This window comes from Eutrema salsugineum, unplaced genomic scaffold (assembly GCF_000478725.1).
Source record: "Eutrema salsugineum unplaced genomic scaffold, Eutsalg1_0 scaffold_12, whole genome shotgun sequence".
Classification (NCBI taxonomy): Eukaryota; Viridiplantae; Streptophyta; class Magnoliopsida; order Brassicales; family Brassicaceae; genus Eutrema; species Eutrema salsugineum.
This window is the reverse complement of record NW_006256895.1, coordinates 41,289-56,981: the sequence shown is the minus strand read 5'-3', so window position 1 is coordinate 56,981 and position 15,693 is coordinate 41,289. Positions and strand designations below refer to the sequence as shown.

Genomic DNA, 15,693 nt, shown 5'->3' with positions numbered 1-15,693 from the left:
TCTGCCTGCTCGATCCATTGGAGGTTTTCCTCTTCTTTAGTTAGGTCGTCGTGGCGAGCCGGGTCAGTGACTTCATCCGTCCGGGTGCCGTTTAGTGCCGAAGCGAGCTCTTCTTGGCTTATTCGCCGAACCAAGCCGTTCTGTTGCGAGTTCGTGGTTTCATCGTTCTGTTGGGCGTCCACGTTGATCGCGTCATTCTCTTCTTCGTCAGCTCATCGCCTTGAGTTCCGACGGAGTGGAGGCAGCTCGGTCATGTTGACTCGGGTTGCCGCGGGGGTCTGTTCGCCGAGGGGGCGAAACACTGGTGGAGCCAAGGGGTTTCTTCCGCCGCTCCCCGAGGCTTTTGCAAGCGTTGAGAAATCGAAGCGTCTCCGGACTCCATCCATCGGGTCGGAGATTCTGGCTCTCCAAGTCGGGTGTCGTCGCTCGGCCGTTATTGCGTCGAGCCTTTCCGTAATCGCCTCGTTCCTTTTGTCCTGCTTGTCAATCTTCTTCATCAACGCAGCCATCATGTTTCGCATCTCCTCTTGGGTTTCAGTTGTCGCCGTCGCTGTGCCCGATGCTGGAGCATCGTTCTCCGCGCCGTTGTCGTTGTTGTTGTTGTTGTTATCATCGAGGGGGTTGCTCGCAATGTTCTTTGGATCTTAAAGTAAGAAAGTTTCGATTCCCCACAGACGACGCCAAATTGTGTGAGCCAAAACTCGCACAACCAAAAATTTTGTAAGGAAAACTTAAGGGATCCGAAATTTCTAGGGTAATCGCAAGAACAGTAAGATCAAAAGAGGATTTTTATTGCTGTGAAAGTATTTAGTCTGTATTGCTTAGGGTTGCAAAAAGTTACATAATGAATCGTATAAATCGCTTATTTATACTAACTCTCTAAACCGCCTCTCCCGAAAATCTCGGGAGAGCTTTTTGGAATATTTCCTTATCTCGTCGTGTGGCCACCATCATAACGCTTTTGCCTAGGGTTTCAGTAGGCTCGCATCTTCTGGCTCGGCCCACTTTCTCTTGTGGGCAGGTCGGCCCATTTACAGCTTGGCCTACTCCTCTCATGCGCGGCTCGGCCCATATCTGATGGATCGCTGGTTCTCCTTGCCAAATCGGCTCTCCGATGTTCTTGAGATTGTTGAAACCGATTGGGGTGAAAACGACCCCAACAAATGCCATTCCCAATTGGAAATTTCGTCATTAAGTTCGAGATGGTAGCCTCCTCCAGGATCAAAAATCAGTCTTGGAACTTCTTTGAGGTATGAGTCTTCAACATCACTTGTGATAGGAGAACGTCTTAGATGCTTGTATGATGAGGTGAATAAGGTCTCTCTCACTTCATGACATTGAACCATGTTGCAAGATACAAGGAACGATGATTCTTTATGATCTGAAGTGGTGAAGATGGTTAAGCATCCAAGGTGAGGACAGTTTGGTTGGAGAGGTGTCGCCATGGCTTGAACTGTTGAAGAATTGGTAAAAAGAGCATTGGCCGCGGGTGGAAGTGTCGCGACCGCGGTAAAAGGTGGTTTGGCCGCGAGTGTAAGTGTCGCGACCGCGGAGAAACATTGGTTGGCCGCTGGTAGCGCACTCGCGACCGCGGTGCCAAATGTCCGAGGAGAGATGTTCAGATCCTCTTGCTTCTTGTCTCTAATTGTTTTCCTTGTGGAGAGTCTTCGGAAAAGAGTCTTGAGAGCCATTTAAGCTTCACTCTTGCTTCAATTAAGTCTCCATCACCTCTCATATGAGCATTAGTTGAAGGTATACATAAGGAAGTACTTTTGTTTGCCAAGCTTGTAAATCCGGCGTTTTCTTTGGGTGCTCTTCTTTCTAGAACGTATTCAACATCTTTTGTAGTTCCTCCAGGTTCAAATATTGGATAATCTACGCTTCCTATTGTCAGACAATGAGAATTTCTTATAGGAATCGCCGGATGTGAGGTTTTCTTGTCGATCTCTGTGAAACTCATACATTGATTCGGGTAGTTGATGAGTGTTTCAACAGATGCCAGGAACGAAGTACCAAATATCAAGGGTTTTGTTCCACAATTTCTCATCTCCATAACATGGAAATCAGTAGAAACAAGACAAACTTCCCCTTGAAAAAGCAATTCGGGTTTGAAACCGAGTGGAGCTGCACCAGAAAAACCTCTATAGTGAATGTAAATCTTAAAAAGATGAAAAATCAAAATACCTATATTCTCTGCAATGGTCTTTGGTATGAGATTCACATCAGGTCCAGTATCACAAAGAGAATCACAAAATTCTACTCTGTTGATTGAGAGTGAGGCATCAAACTCCTCGGGATCCTTCGTCTTAGAAAGCGCCTCCAATGGTGGTTTTGATGTCACCATTAGTGTCTCATCTTTCACGTGGTCTGTCTCACAGTCAAGATGGTGAGGAGCTGAAGGAGAAAAAGGCTTTGGTTCATCAAGAAGAAGTGACTTATGATCTTGTTTGTTGTCTCCAAAACACTTGAACGAATCGGTAAAGACGAGACCGTCACTAGAGATAGGAATAGGTTCTCCTTTTTCTTGATGACTGGCTTCCATGACGTGGTGATCCAAAGGAATTTCATTTGATGGCCTCTCTCTAACAAACTTGATGGAGGATTCCCCATCTACTTCACAAGCTACCCAATACCCGTTATCCATAGATTCATTGAGCTCTTGAAGCATATCATCAATCTCGGCTTGGGAGACAGATGACATATCTTCATCAAAGAGAGGATCATGGATATCTCCATGGGCATTGTAAGTTGAATAAGGGTCGTGGTCCTTGTAGAATCCTTGTTCCTCTAAAACTTCGCGGATTGATTTGTTGTGACTGCGAAGTCTTCTTGTGTGGTGGTTCGGAATTAAATTCTGATCCATTGAGGAGAGATCACGAATGTATAGTGCTTCTCGGCGTCGAGTGGCTTGAGGAGTGTTGTAAAAACCTCCCTCATAGTAGTAATTTCGTTTCATATGGTTCATTGCTTCATAACCTGAAACAAAAAGAACCAAAAAATGGAAATATGCAGAAAAAGGGGTTCTAAAGTCGATTTACCAACCTTTCTTAGGGTTTTGCGGAAAAGAAAATGCGTGCCTTCCCCGGCAACGGCACCAAAAACTTGATGTGGTCTGCGATGAGGGTGTCAAGTTTTACCCTAAATGAAATCAATAGCCGCAAGTGCACAGCTGATCGATTGTAGTACTTAGGGATCGAATCCACAGGGAAGGAGGATCTTTCCTGCAAAAGCCTTCGAAAGAAATATAAAGTAAGAAAGTCTAGAACCAGGTGAGTTTTGTGAGGGTTTTGGTGGTGTGTTTAAAACGTAAAAACGAATTTTAAAGAGAAATTACGGTAATTAAAATGACCTAATAACTAAACTTAACGAAAATGAGTAAAAACGGAAAAACGGCTTAACCTAATTGCCTAAATGAAAATCGATTGAGAGAGTAGAGATGCTAGACTAAAGCTTGAATAAAAATTGGTGTGAATCTATAGGGAAGAAAGCGCTGGGGTTCAGGGAAGTTTTCTCATGGGTATGAAAGATTCAAAACATTGTTATAGAGTAAATTTGATAAGATCTTAGATTAAACTTTTCGAACTGGAGTCACGGATGTATGAATATGCCACTGTTGTGATCATAGACAACTATCTCTCTCAACCCTGACCAGTAGGTTTCCACTCTGGCCCTGGAAAAGAAGAGATGCATTATGTCTAAGACTCGTCAGCATTCACAAATCGCCCATAGGTAGGTTTCCACTCCTATGTTTGTGTTGCTCTCCCAGACTAGAGCTGACACCGGATGAACACTTTCGTGTCATCAAGCATCTGGATCAGATTGTAGTTCATGACGCTACTCTCATGCAGTAAAAACGAATTCAGAAGATAAAGTTCTAAGATTCGGCTCAATAGCTCATTGAATCCTCACCGAACATATATATCCCATCGAAAATCCCTTAGACCCAACAATAAAACTACTCAGACATGATAAACAAAATCAAAAACATAGTATTAAAAAGTAGTACAGAAACCGAAATTGAAAAAGAAAGAACAAGGGTTCAAGAGATAGATCTCTCTCTCCCTAATACCTAAAAACAAAGCTTAAAGTAAAATTTCAGTAAAGTATTTCGTCTCTCCTCTTCTCTTTTAAAAACGACCTAAATGATATGTATTTATAGTCTCCAATACTCTCTGGTGTCTAGGGTTCCAAAATTGAGGCTGTGAAAATGATATGGGCTTCAGAAATTGGCCTTCAAACTCGGAATTAGCTGGCCGCGGTCGGGATGTGCGTGACCGCGGGGAATGGATGGCTGGCCACGGTCGGGACGCTGTGACCGTGGGGAATGGCGTATTGGCCGTGGGTGGAAACGCTTGCCGACAGGTTTACGAGACATCTTGCTCTTCGCGTATCTTTTGATTGAACCGTTGGATTGCCAAGCGGTAAAGTGTGCTGGAAAGCTGATACTTCCATCTTTGAGATCTCTAAATTTGAGCTGGATCAGACGGTGAGAATGCCTTCAATCGGGGGTGAACTTCTGACGGTTTGACTCTAAGCTGAAAATCTGGCCTTCTATCCATTTTGTTAAGCTTTTCCCTAAGTTTCCTGAAAAGAGTCTTGGAACTACAAATATTAGAAAAACGTAATAAAAGTACTTGAAAGCAATTAAAAACATAGAAAAAGTATTTCAAATCGATCCATAAAAGTGGTCAAAATACGGTGTTATCACACCAGAATCACAAAACAATCTGAAAATTCGATTCCAAAGATTGAACAGGTGAATGAGAAACGCCCTGGATCCCTAGACTTTTTGAGTCTTAGGTCAGGCAAGCGTTTGGGTACCTTAACCGGTATGACTCGGCTTCTCTCATGCTCGGTTTCAGAGTCCTTTATGAGAGGTTCAGGTGTCAATCTTTCCTTATAGTCTGCGACAGGCTCTTCCTCCAAAACTGCTGTCATAGCATTGCAGAACTTCTTTGGGTTATCTTCTACTCTTCCTGGTAAAACTCCTGGTTATCTCTTCATTGAATCTGCAGTTTGACCTATCTGATGTTCCAACTTCTTGACATGGGTCGCAAGAGATTCGAACTTCCCATTCAAGTCATTTTAATTACAATCGATCTTCACCCCCATTTCCCTGAATGACTTCTCATTGCCTTGAGTAGTCTGCATCATATTTTGTTCAAGCAATTTTACCTGGTTACTTAGCTGGAAAAGGGTTGCTTCTAATGAGCTGGTCTGTGCTTGTTGAGGATTGAATGCTGGTCTTTGTTGGAAGTTTCCTCCTCCATAGTTTCCACCTTGAAATTTGTTTTGAAAACTCCTTTGCTGCTGCAGATAGGGCTATTTTTGGCTCCTTGATTTCTGTATGAGAGATTGTTGAAGTTGGCACCAGAGTTCCTGAAGTTGTTGTTGAAAGCTGGACTAAATCGATTATGATATGCATGTGCTCCCATAAAATTCATTTCTTTCTCTTGGTACATGCCATCTTCTTCATATCTTCCATCTTCCTCATTCCCTACAGCAGTATCACAAGCATGTATATTTTTGTTTTGAGACTTAAGAAGTTGACTTACCATGCTTTTTAGCTCAGCAATCTCCCTTGATTCATGACTAGTAATAGTCTTCTTTGATCTGTAATACTCAGGGTTGTTGTTGCTGTTATCTACAGCCATATTTTTGATGAGTGCTCTCCCTTGTGGTATGGTTTTTGAACTTAAATCTATATTGCTGGCAGTGTCAAGAGAAAGTTGATACTTCTGCTGAAGTCCTCTGTAGAAGGTGCTTAGCAAGTTTGCTCCAGAGAAACCATGATGAGGGCAGTCTCTCTCATACTCCTTGAATCGCTCTCAGGCTTCATAGAATGATTCTATTGGGCCTTGTTGGAAACTTTGTATTTTGTTTCTCAGCTGGTTCGATCTTGACTTGGTGTAGAAGTGGTTCAGGAAAGCTGACTTGAATTCTTTCCATGAAGTAGTAGAACCAGATGTCATAGGTTTCAACCATCTAAAAGCTTTTTCAAATAAAGAGAAAGGAAAAAGCTTACACTTCACATAGTCCACAGTTTCTGGAGTTGTTCTCACCATTCCAGAGATTTCTTCAAAAATATCAATGTGGTCCATTGGGTACTCAGTAGAGACTCCATGGAATTGGTTCTGCTTCACCGAAGAGACTATCTGAGGTTTTATCTCATGATTTTCTCTTGGAAAAGGAATTTGAATAGCTGATTGATTTTGAAAGTGTTGGTGAGGTGCATCGAAATCAGCAATGAGTCTATTTCGAGGCTGTCTTCTCGCTGGATTGGCAAGCTGTATTGGTCGATTGGCTTCTCTAACAACTGGTGGAACAATGTTTTCATCATTCCTTCTTCCTTCAGCATCGGCATGGCCTTGTCTCCTTTGATTATCAGCGGCTTGAGCAGGATTTAGAGGGACTCAGTTTCCCTCTTCATCGAGTTGTGGCTGTCCATCTTCTTCATGGGCAGCATCTAGGTCATCACCATGAACTGAATCACGCTCATCATCTCCAATGTGATCCTCCTGATCACGGTTTAAAAGATCTTCTCGATGGGCATTAGGATTGGCCATCTTGAGCGTTCTTCGTCTGAGTTTCCTAAGTGCTCTTTCGTGTTTGTCAATCTCGTCTAAGGGCAATACGATTTCGTCAGGATCTCTCATAGTTTTCATGCACCCGTGAGCAAAGAAAGCAAATATAAAAAGAGGAGTCAGAAAATCTCTAGCAGAACTCGAAAATCTTAAGGTTTAGGATTGAAATTAGATTAAGAAGTCAAGTCAACAGCAACAGATCCCCGACAACGGCGCCAAAAACTTGATGTGAGTGCAGTGGGCAACTTAAGTTTTACCCTAGACAAGCTGCAAGTGCACAGCAAACGTAGTAGTACTTAGGGATCGAATCCACAAAGATCTGTGTGTTGAGGACTCCTAACTGATGCTAAAACAATCGTAAACCTAATATAATAAAAAGAGGTTTTGGTTTGTTACTAAATCTAACTATGCAGAGAATTAAAAAGAGCTTTAAGTAAAAATCGATTGAAAAAAAGTAAAGAAAAAGCGCTGGGTTCAAGGTTCATCTTTAGGATTCATGTTCTAAAACACAAGGAATTTAGGCAAAGATTTTCTATGACTCTGAAACTAGGATAGACACATGTAAGATTAGCCAAATCTCGCCACCCTAATCATCTAATCACTTGTTCATGGCAATTAACTCTCGCTCTCATGCCAGAACAAGATCATGCTTTGTAGATCGGAATCCATCTCTGCTTACGTATCTCCGTAGGTAGCTTTCGTCTCCTACGACGGGGACGTCCATAAGATCCAGTTCAGGCAACCCAGATACAACACTCTCGTGGCTCGGATTAAACCTTGGATCGGATTCTGGGTGATCAATCCAGAATTACCGCTTTGAGATTTGGATGAATGGGAGAATCATGTTAAAAATCGAAATCCTTTTTCCTAAAAACCTAGATGTAATTCGAACATGGGATCCCTTTGGATTACCCTTTCACCCAACTAGGTGACTACTCAAACATGGCTGAGGTAGACATCATCATTGGTTTAGAACTAAGAAGAAGAAAAGTAAAAGAAACAAAGTTGCAGAAAAACTTCTCTTATTGAAGAAAGAATGGCGATGGAGAGCTTCTACAAATGCATAAAAATAAAACTTAAAACTACAAATGAGTTCTCTCTCAAAGAGAAGAAACAGGCTCCCTTACAAAAGACCTAAAAGTGAGTATTTATAGTGTTTCTCCAAGTCTTGGGCGTCTAGGGCTTGTAAAATGGGTGCAGGAATTTTCTTGGGGCTTAGTTGGGCTCCTGAGGTTCGGACATAGGTCCACCGGGGGTGAAACCTCCTGAGCTGCGGTGGGAAGAAGGCTGGCCGCGGGTGAAAGTACTTGTGTTTGACTGGGCTTGTAATGATGGCCTTCAGTGCATTGATGATATCTTGAGATCTAACCGTTTGATTGCTTTGCTTCCAAGTTTTTTGGAAATGTGGTTGTCTCCTCTATAATGTCTCCAAATTTGGGGATGATCGGACGGTGAGAAGGTCTTTATTGGTTGCCAAACTTCTGACAGCCTGAATTTATCCAAAAATGTACTTTTGCTCCAAAATGCACTCCAAAGTCCCAAGTTTCCTGAAAAGCCTTTTGAAACTCCAAAATATGGAAAACACTTATAAAACCTTTAAAACTGAGTAAAAACACCTGCATAAGATATTGAAAGTGATCCATAAAAGTGGTCAAAATCAGGTAATATCAAGACACTAGGGTTTCATAAATTTAAAACTTTTGGAGGACCAACGGGCTTGTTGATAACTAAGGTTTTCAAGGCCTTAATAAGGGTTATCAATCCCCTTGTCAAAGTAGTATAAGGGGTGTCAATCCATATGTGTGGTAGTTAGGCACTAGTTTATGTGACAAGTTCTTAAGTCAAGCTGAATAAAAGATGAGTTTGGTGAAACCAGCAACAAGAAAACATAAAACAAGAAACAAGCAAGCTATTATGAATGAACTAAACAAAGCAAGCAAACAAAACAAAGTGATGATGATTAAGCAAATGATAAAAGATAAACCTCTAGATGTGATCATTGATTAGGCTGCTTTAGATATTGATTCATGATGCTAAGAACATAATGCAAGACTTGCTACTCTTTAGTCAAGGCTTCTTAATCAGATTAATTCATTCCCATGACAATAATCCCTTTGCTAATCACTTAATCAAGTCTAACAACCATTAGATATAATCAAGCAATCAACAAGCATAATGCATCATGCCTAATAAGTGACCAAACAATCTCTCAACCAAGAAGACTGAATCTTATACAGAAAGACATAACAAGCAATCACATGATCTCAAACATTTCAACTTAGAACTCTAATCTAGACTAATCCTCTCATGAAGGCATTAATCTCTACACTAATTCATTTTCAAACCAATTTCTCATTTGTGAATTATGAACTAATGAGCATTAAGACACAGTTCTAATATGTCATTTATGCTTCAAACAAACATTCCCATGGCATTTAAAACATAAACCCTTAAGTTAGCTCTTTAGGCATTTCATCAAACACTTTTGGTGCATGAAATGCCTATGAACCCAGATTTCACTTTGCCAAGGAAATCTGGCATTAGGAGCAGCTAACTAAGGAAATGAAATGAGAATCTAAACCCTAAACATCACAAATCAAACATCTAAGCACCCTAATCTACACACCTAGAAGTTTAAAAAGATGACTACTCACTAATCATGAAGAACACATCTAATCTTTTGCAAGAGATGATGTTAATCATGATTAGAAGTAGAAATGAGATGATGAGATGATAAGAAACAGACTTAGATTGATTAAATCCTTGAGATATCTCTTAATCAAAAACGTTTTTACCTAAAATGGAAAGAAAACTAGAGAGAAACTAAGAGAGAAGATAAGATGTCTAGGGTTTTTCTCCAAAAAGCTATATATACTTAGTGTTAATGAACCGGGTCAGCCCGGAACAAACCGGGTCCTGACCCGGCTTTAGTGGGTAAAGTGGAAATCCTGCGGGTTGGTCCAGTGTCTCCCAGGTAGCATGCCCAAGTCTCAGTAGATGAAGAACTTGTCTTGTGAGACTTAAATCGCTTTGTCTTAGCCGCACGCCGAGTAAGGAGTGTTTTGCGAGTCTTGCTGCGGCTTAATCTTCTTCTTCTTCAACTCGCAGGACCAAGGCGGTTTCTGGGGAATGTACAAACCGTGCGGGTTGGTCTCCATTACACTCAGGTCGCAGGCTCAAGTCGGAGTAGATTGCGAGTGATCATGCGGTTTGGTTCTAGTGTCTCCCAGGTAGCATGACCAAGTCGCAGTATTGTGGACTTAGCAATTTTCTTGCTCGGGAGCCTCAGACCTCATCCATTGATAGCTTACCCGCGCTTTTCAACTCGCAGCATCAATTTACAGGCATTCGTCTTCAGGCCTGCGAGTTAACCAAGTCGCAAGGCTTACTCGCAGCATTCAGAGCAGCTTGGACCACTTGGCATTCCGGAGAGTGTAACTTCTACGATTATTGTCAGAATTGAGTGACTCCGGTTGCAGAGGACAGAGGACTCATATATCTCCAACTTTGGTGAAGGAAGCTTTGGTTCTTGGGAAGTGGAAGGCTTCCTGGAGGGCTCATCTTTGCAGTGCATTTACACGATCAGAGAGAGGCGTCTAGACATGTGTCTATTCCGGAGACCGTATCGTCCTGCTCATAGCTCCGAATTGAATGATCTCGGACGTTCTGGAAAGAGGACTCAAGTGTCTCTTATTCTCATGAAGACCCCGGAAACTGAATCGGCCTGGAAGTGCACCGTCCTTCGCATTCTTCAGAGCTCATCGGCTTGGTTCAAGACGGCAGCGAGACAGGAGTTTCTTCCGACGAGATTAACTTTCTGCTCAAGCGTCCGAATTCCATGATTCCACTTGCTCTGTAACCATGATCCAATCTTCTCCAACTTTGATGAAGCTCCCGACAGCTGAATCGGATCGGAAGGTTCCCCGGACAGACGATCATTCAGGAGTATCGGATTGCTCTGGAATGGATGCGAGAGAGGTCTGTCTTCCGGTGACCGTATCTTTCAGCTCAGTGCTCCAAATACCTTTATTAAACCTGTCCTGGGTTCTTGACTCAATTATCTCCAACTTTGCTAAAGACCCTGTAAGCTGAAACGGCCGGCAAGAGCTTCCGGTGACGCGATTTCGGAAATGTATCTGCACCCGGGATTTTTGGCCGAGAGACTTGACCGCGGTACGTGTTTTTGGCCGAGAAAGCTACCCGCGGGAAGGATTTTGGCCGAGAATCTTCGGCCATCAGTACATCATTTTGCCGAGAAACCCAAAATTGCTCCTTTTCACCATTTTTGATAAGTTCAACTCCATTTCTTCATCTGAATCACATCCTCCACTCCAAATAAACTCCAAAAGCACCTGTTTAACACTCCAAAACATGCAAAACTCTCTTGGACCTAATGCAATCTCCTAAGTCCTAAAACAATGCCTAAAGACCTAAAATGCATGCAACTGAGACATGATTTGGACTAGAATATGTACATTAAATGATGCAATTTATGAATATATCAACTCCGCCACACTTATCCTTTGCTTGTCCTCAAGCAAAAAGAACAAATGAGAGAGAGAGGGTGAATGCATTGGGAGCTCATTTTCCCTTTGAAAGAGAAATGTGACCACTAAGAGAATTCAAGTTCATGCACAATATGCAATGCAAGACCATACTCTAATGTATCAACTCAACAGTTCTCTTATTCCTCAACTCTTTGACATTCATTAAGCTCTTTACCAAGTGGATCAAATGATGCAATGTTCAAACAAGCAAAGTTTGGCTAGGGTGAGGTAATGAGGCTAAAATGGTCTCATTAGTGTTCAAGTGGGTTTAATGCAGCAAAGGGATCTCTCTACGAATGATCAAACTTTGGCAGAATGCTAAAGGTAAAAAGCAACCTATGCATACAAGGGCAAAGACTCATCACACCCCACCCTCTACTCAAAGCTTTCTCACTTGCTCACTCTCTCAAGAACCTCAATTTCCACACTCAATTTCCTCTCACTAAGAGACTCACTTTTCATTTTCACACTCAAGTCTTGGAGTTCAAACTTTACATAGCTCTTTTTCACTTTCTTTTGTAACTTCTAGCCTCTTTTTCTTTCTTTTTAAAACATTTGAGCTCTTGGGCTTCTTTTCTTTTCTTTTCACTTAAAGGCTAGACTTTTTCTTTTCAAAACACTAGAGCTCACTTTCTTGACTCAAAACTCCAAGACTTATTTCTTTTCTTTTTCTATCCCCTAGTTCTCACCATTCTCCCTTTATTTCCACTCATCTCTCCTTTTTCCACTCACCAACAAGTATTCCCCCACACTTAGTTATTGCCAAATCTCTCAGCTCCTTGATGGTGGAACTTAACACTCAATGAGACTTGCCCTTGTCGCTCTAAACCTAACACTTTCTGCTAAGTTTGATCCAAGGTGGCCTTTCAATCACACACAAACATTTGGCTTGAAGGAAGGATGGGTTCAGGGTGAGGAAAACTGATCCAGATGTGGACTCAGCTATTTGAGCTAAGGAAGAGGGTGGTAAAAACAGGATTCTAGCTCAAATATGTATATAGGTATCCACAAACTTATTTAAAAAATGCATCACAAGATAATTTCACGTCAAGTTCAAGGTTTTCAATTATTAGAGTTGAGTTCAATTCAAACTTGATTCTCAGATTCAAACCATTTCAAGCCTTGCAAGCACAAAATTCATTTCACAAGCATATTTAATCCAAATTCTCAAAGTGATGTACTCTCAAGGAAAGAACCTATCATTACTCCCATGCACAATGAAACCTATATGATGCAACTAGACTCAATCTTAAAAATGTGAAATGCAACTTCATGAGCATTTTTTGTGAATTTTTTTCAGATTTTTCCATTTTTTTTTGTTTTTATATGCACTTAGATGAATGCAAAATGAGACTCAAAGTGAAAAGGAAAATAAGAGCAGAATAAACATGATTAGTAAACACAAAACCCCTCCCCCACACTTAGATAACACAGTCCCTTGTGTTATAAAAGCATGAGAAAGAGGAGAAATCAAACATGAAATGCAAAAGATAAAGAAAAATGCTAAATGCTCATTTACAAGTGTTTGGAGTGATACCTGGTGTGGTTCTTGTGCAAAAGGGGAGTGAGTATCTGCACCAGATGAGGCCAGACACACTTGGAGATGGATTTGGCTTGGCCTGAACTCCCTTTTGCGGCATGGACTTGTCTTGGACCAACTCGCAGACTTTGGGACATAGATACCTCGGCCTTTCTTCCCATGCTGCGGCCTAGCCTCCATGCTTCCCAGGTAGCACGCCTAACTCGGAGTAATTTGCGAGTCTTCATGCGGGTTAGCTTCCTTGGGTTTCAGGTAGCAGCACCAGGTCGCAGGTTTTTGGACTTAAACACCTCGGCCACTTTTCTTTTTGGTGCGGCATGGTTTCCTTGCTCCCCGCCAGCACGCCCAAGTCGGAGTAAATTGCGAGTTGGGCTGCGACTTAGCTTCCTTGGGTTTCAGGCCGCAGCACCAGGTAGCAGAGTTTGGGACTTAGAACTCTTGGCCTTTTCTTCTTCTTTCTGCGGCCTGGACCTCTTTCACCAGGTAGCACGCCCAGGCCGGAGTAATTTGCGAGTTGGGCTGCGACCTGGGCTCTTCTTGCACCAAGCCGCACATCTAGGTAGCACTCAGGCGCCCTCCAAGCTTTTCAGACCTTAAACACTTCTCTCAGCCCTCTCACATGCTCCATTTCATTTATCACTGGGCTATGGCCTCCAAAAATCACCTAGAACCTGAGACCAACTCACAAAACCCATCAAAAGATCCTAAAACATAAAAAGAAATGAGAGAAAAGATTAAAAAGATTATATACAAGGATAAGCTTGGGGTGTCTCCCAAGAGCACTTTGTTTAAAGTCACTAAGTTTGACTTTGAAAAACCTGTTTTTAGCTGGGGTGAGGTTGAGCACTGATGCTCTTCAGCACTTCAATGGTCCTGAGCAAGAAATCTGAGTTGGTTTGCTGCCTTTGGGAACCATTAGACCCTTGTCCTTGAGATCCCACCTTGAGACCTTTGTCCACCAGCTCTTGAATACCATCTGGGTCTTTATCAAAGATGGCCCTTGTGAGACATGCCCTCACTTCAGCGAACATACCTGGCTTCCCATTGCAATCCAGCTTATACTTCAGAGAACCATCATCATCAACCCAAGGAGTGAGATCAAAGTCTTGAGAAGAAAAATCAGGTTTAATACTCTTGTCTTCTGATGCTGAGCCATCACTTTTGGTGTTAATCATTCTTAGATCACTAAGTGTAGGAGACCATGAGAGCAAGATGTCTTCTTCTCTGATCAATGGCTGTTCAGTCCCATCCTTGTAAACATAGTTGGTGTGAGGTTCTTTTCCATTTCCTCAGCTGAGAGAGATTGGGATCCACCTAAAATCCCAGCACTTCCTACATACTTCATCTCAAGTACCTTAGGGGGTTCTATCTCTTGAACAACTGATCCACAAAATTCAGCTAAAGGTGGTTGAACAGGGTAAAAGGCATCCTTATCCACCTTTGTAAGCACCACTCTTTGAGTATCAAAGTCAATCATTGCACCAGTGGTGTTGAGAAATGCAGTTCCAAGCAATAGGGGGAGCTCTTTGGTCTTCTTCATCTTCATGATCACAAAATCAGTGGGAATTATGCATTCACCAACTTGAAGTGGATAGTCTTCTAAAAATCCATATGGTTTCTTGGAGTAGGAATCACCAAAGGTGATAGAAGAGGGGTAGGACGTTATAGACTTGACCTTTAGCTTTTCCATCATATCTTTAGACATTATACTCACACTTGAGCCTGAATCACACAGAGCATTCTCAACTCTAAAGTTTCCAAGAGTGCAAGAGATGGTGAACTTCCCTGGGTTGCCTAGCTTTGGGAGGGAGGTGGGCTTCATCTGAGTTGATTCAGAGGTGGAGGCACAATCTGTTAGCTTTGCTTGACCAGTTGGCAGCTCCGTTGTTTCAATAGACACTGAATCATTCCCTTGCTGAACAGAAAGAACTGAACCGGCTGCCCCCACACTTTTGCTCTCAATGTCTTTATTGAGTTCATGTAAGAAGCCCATGAAATCATCTATAATGGTGTCCTCATCCACTTGAGTGTGTGCATTCTCAGTACAAACTTGACCATAAAGCAGGTCTTCAATCTCTTGCACAGCAGCTGAATGGTCATCATTGGAGTAGATGGCATTGCAATAATCGTTTGAGTTTTGAAGAGCTTTACCAGGAAGAGAGACTTGTGGTTCAGAAGTGCAGATGCCCTTGTTCTTTTTAATAGACTTTAGTTCAGTGCCCAGTGTCTCCAGGTCAGATACCATCTTTTGTTGTCCTAGTAAGAGCTGTTGGAGAAGAACATTGAAATCAGGACTTTGTTGAACAGTTGGTGGGCCAAAACCAGGAGGTGGAGCCTTTGGCTGTAGGCTGACTTGATTTGTGAAGCTATTCCCTTGATTCTGAACCGCTGGTTGCTGAAAACCCTGTTGACCTTGGGAGTTACCTTGGTACTGATTCTGTTGAACAAAGCTTTGAGGAGGGTATATTTGGTCTTGGGGGTTGGCCACATTGTTGCTCCTATAGGACAAGTTCTGGTGGTTGTTGAAGTTGTTGTAACCATTGAACTTGTTTTGATTCCCAATGAAGTGCAACTCCTCTTGAGTGAGACCCTCTTCATTGATATTTGTGAAGCATCTCTTCTCCTCACTCACATAGTGTATAGGCTTTGGAGTGGCAGCTAGGGCTTTGTCAAGCTTTATATTCAACACTTTAAACTTCTCTTCCAGCCCTTGGTGTCTACCAGAATCTTCTCCTCTATAGCTTCTATCATAATCTTCCCCATAAGTGTCTTGGCTCATGGCTAAGTTCTCAACAAGTTCCATAACTGCATTGATTTCTTTTGCCAAGAAATTTCCATTTGATGCTGTGTCCAACTGAATCCTGATCTTAGGAACAGCTCCTCTATACAAAGTGCTAAGGAGGGAGGCTTCTGAAAAGCCATGATGTGGACACTTACTTGTGTAGCTTCTAAACCTGTCCAAAGCTTCTCCAAAGGTCTCATTAGAATGTTGAGTGAAGCTGGAAATCTGGTTCCTTAGCTT

At 42.2% G+C, this 15,693-nt stretch overlaps 2 non-coding genes across 2 annotated transcripts; both read left to right on the top strand.

Moving 5' to 3' along the window:
- Positions 1-5,784: 5,784 nt before the first annotated feature.
- LOC112089518 lies at positions 5,785-5,890 on the top strand. The gene has a single exon (XR_002901156.1). It is a non-coding gene; the product is annotated as a small nucleolar RNA R71 (small nucleolar RNA).
- Positions 5,891-15,586: 9,696 nt separating this feature from the next.
- LOC112089544 lies at positions 15,587-15,693 on the top strand. Its single transcript, XR_002901182.1, has one exon. It is a non-coding gene; the product is annotated as a small nucleolar RNA R71 (small nucleolar RNA).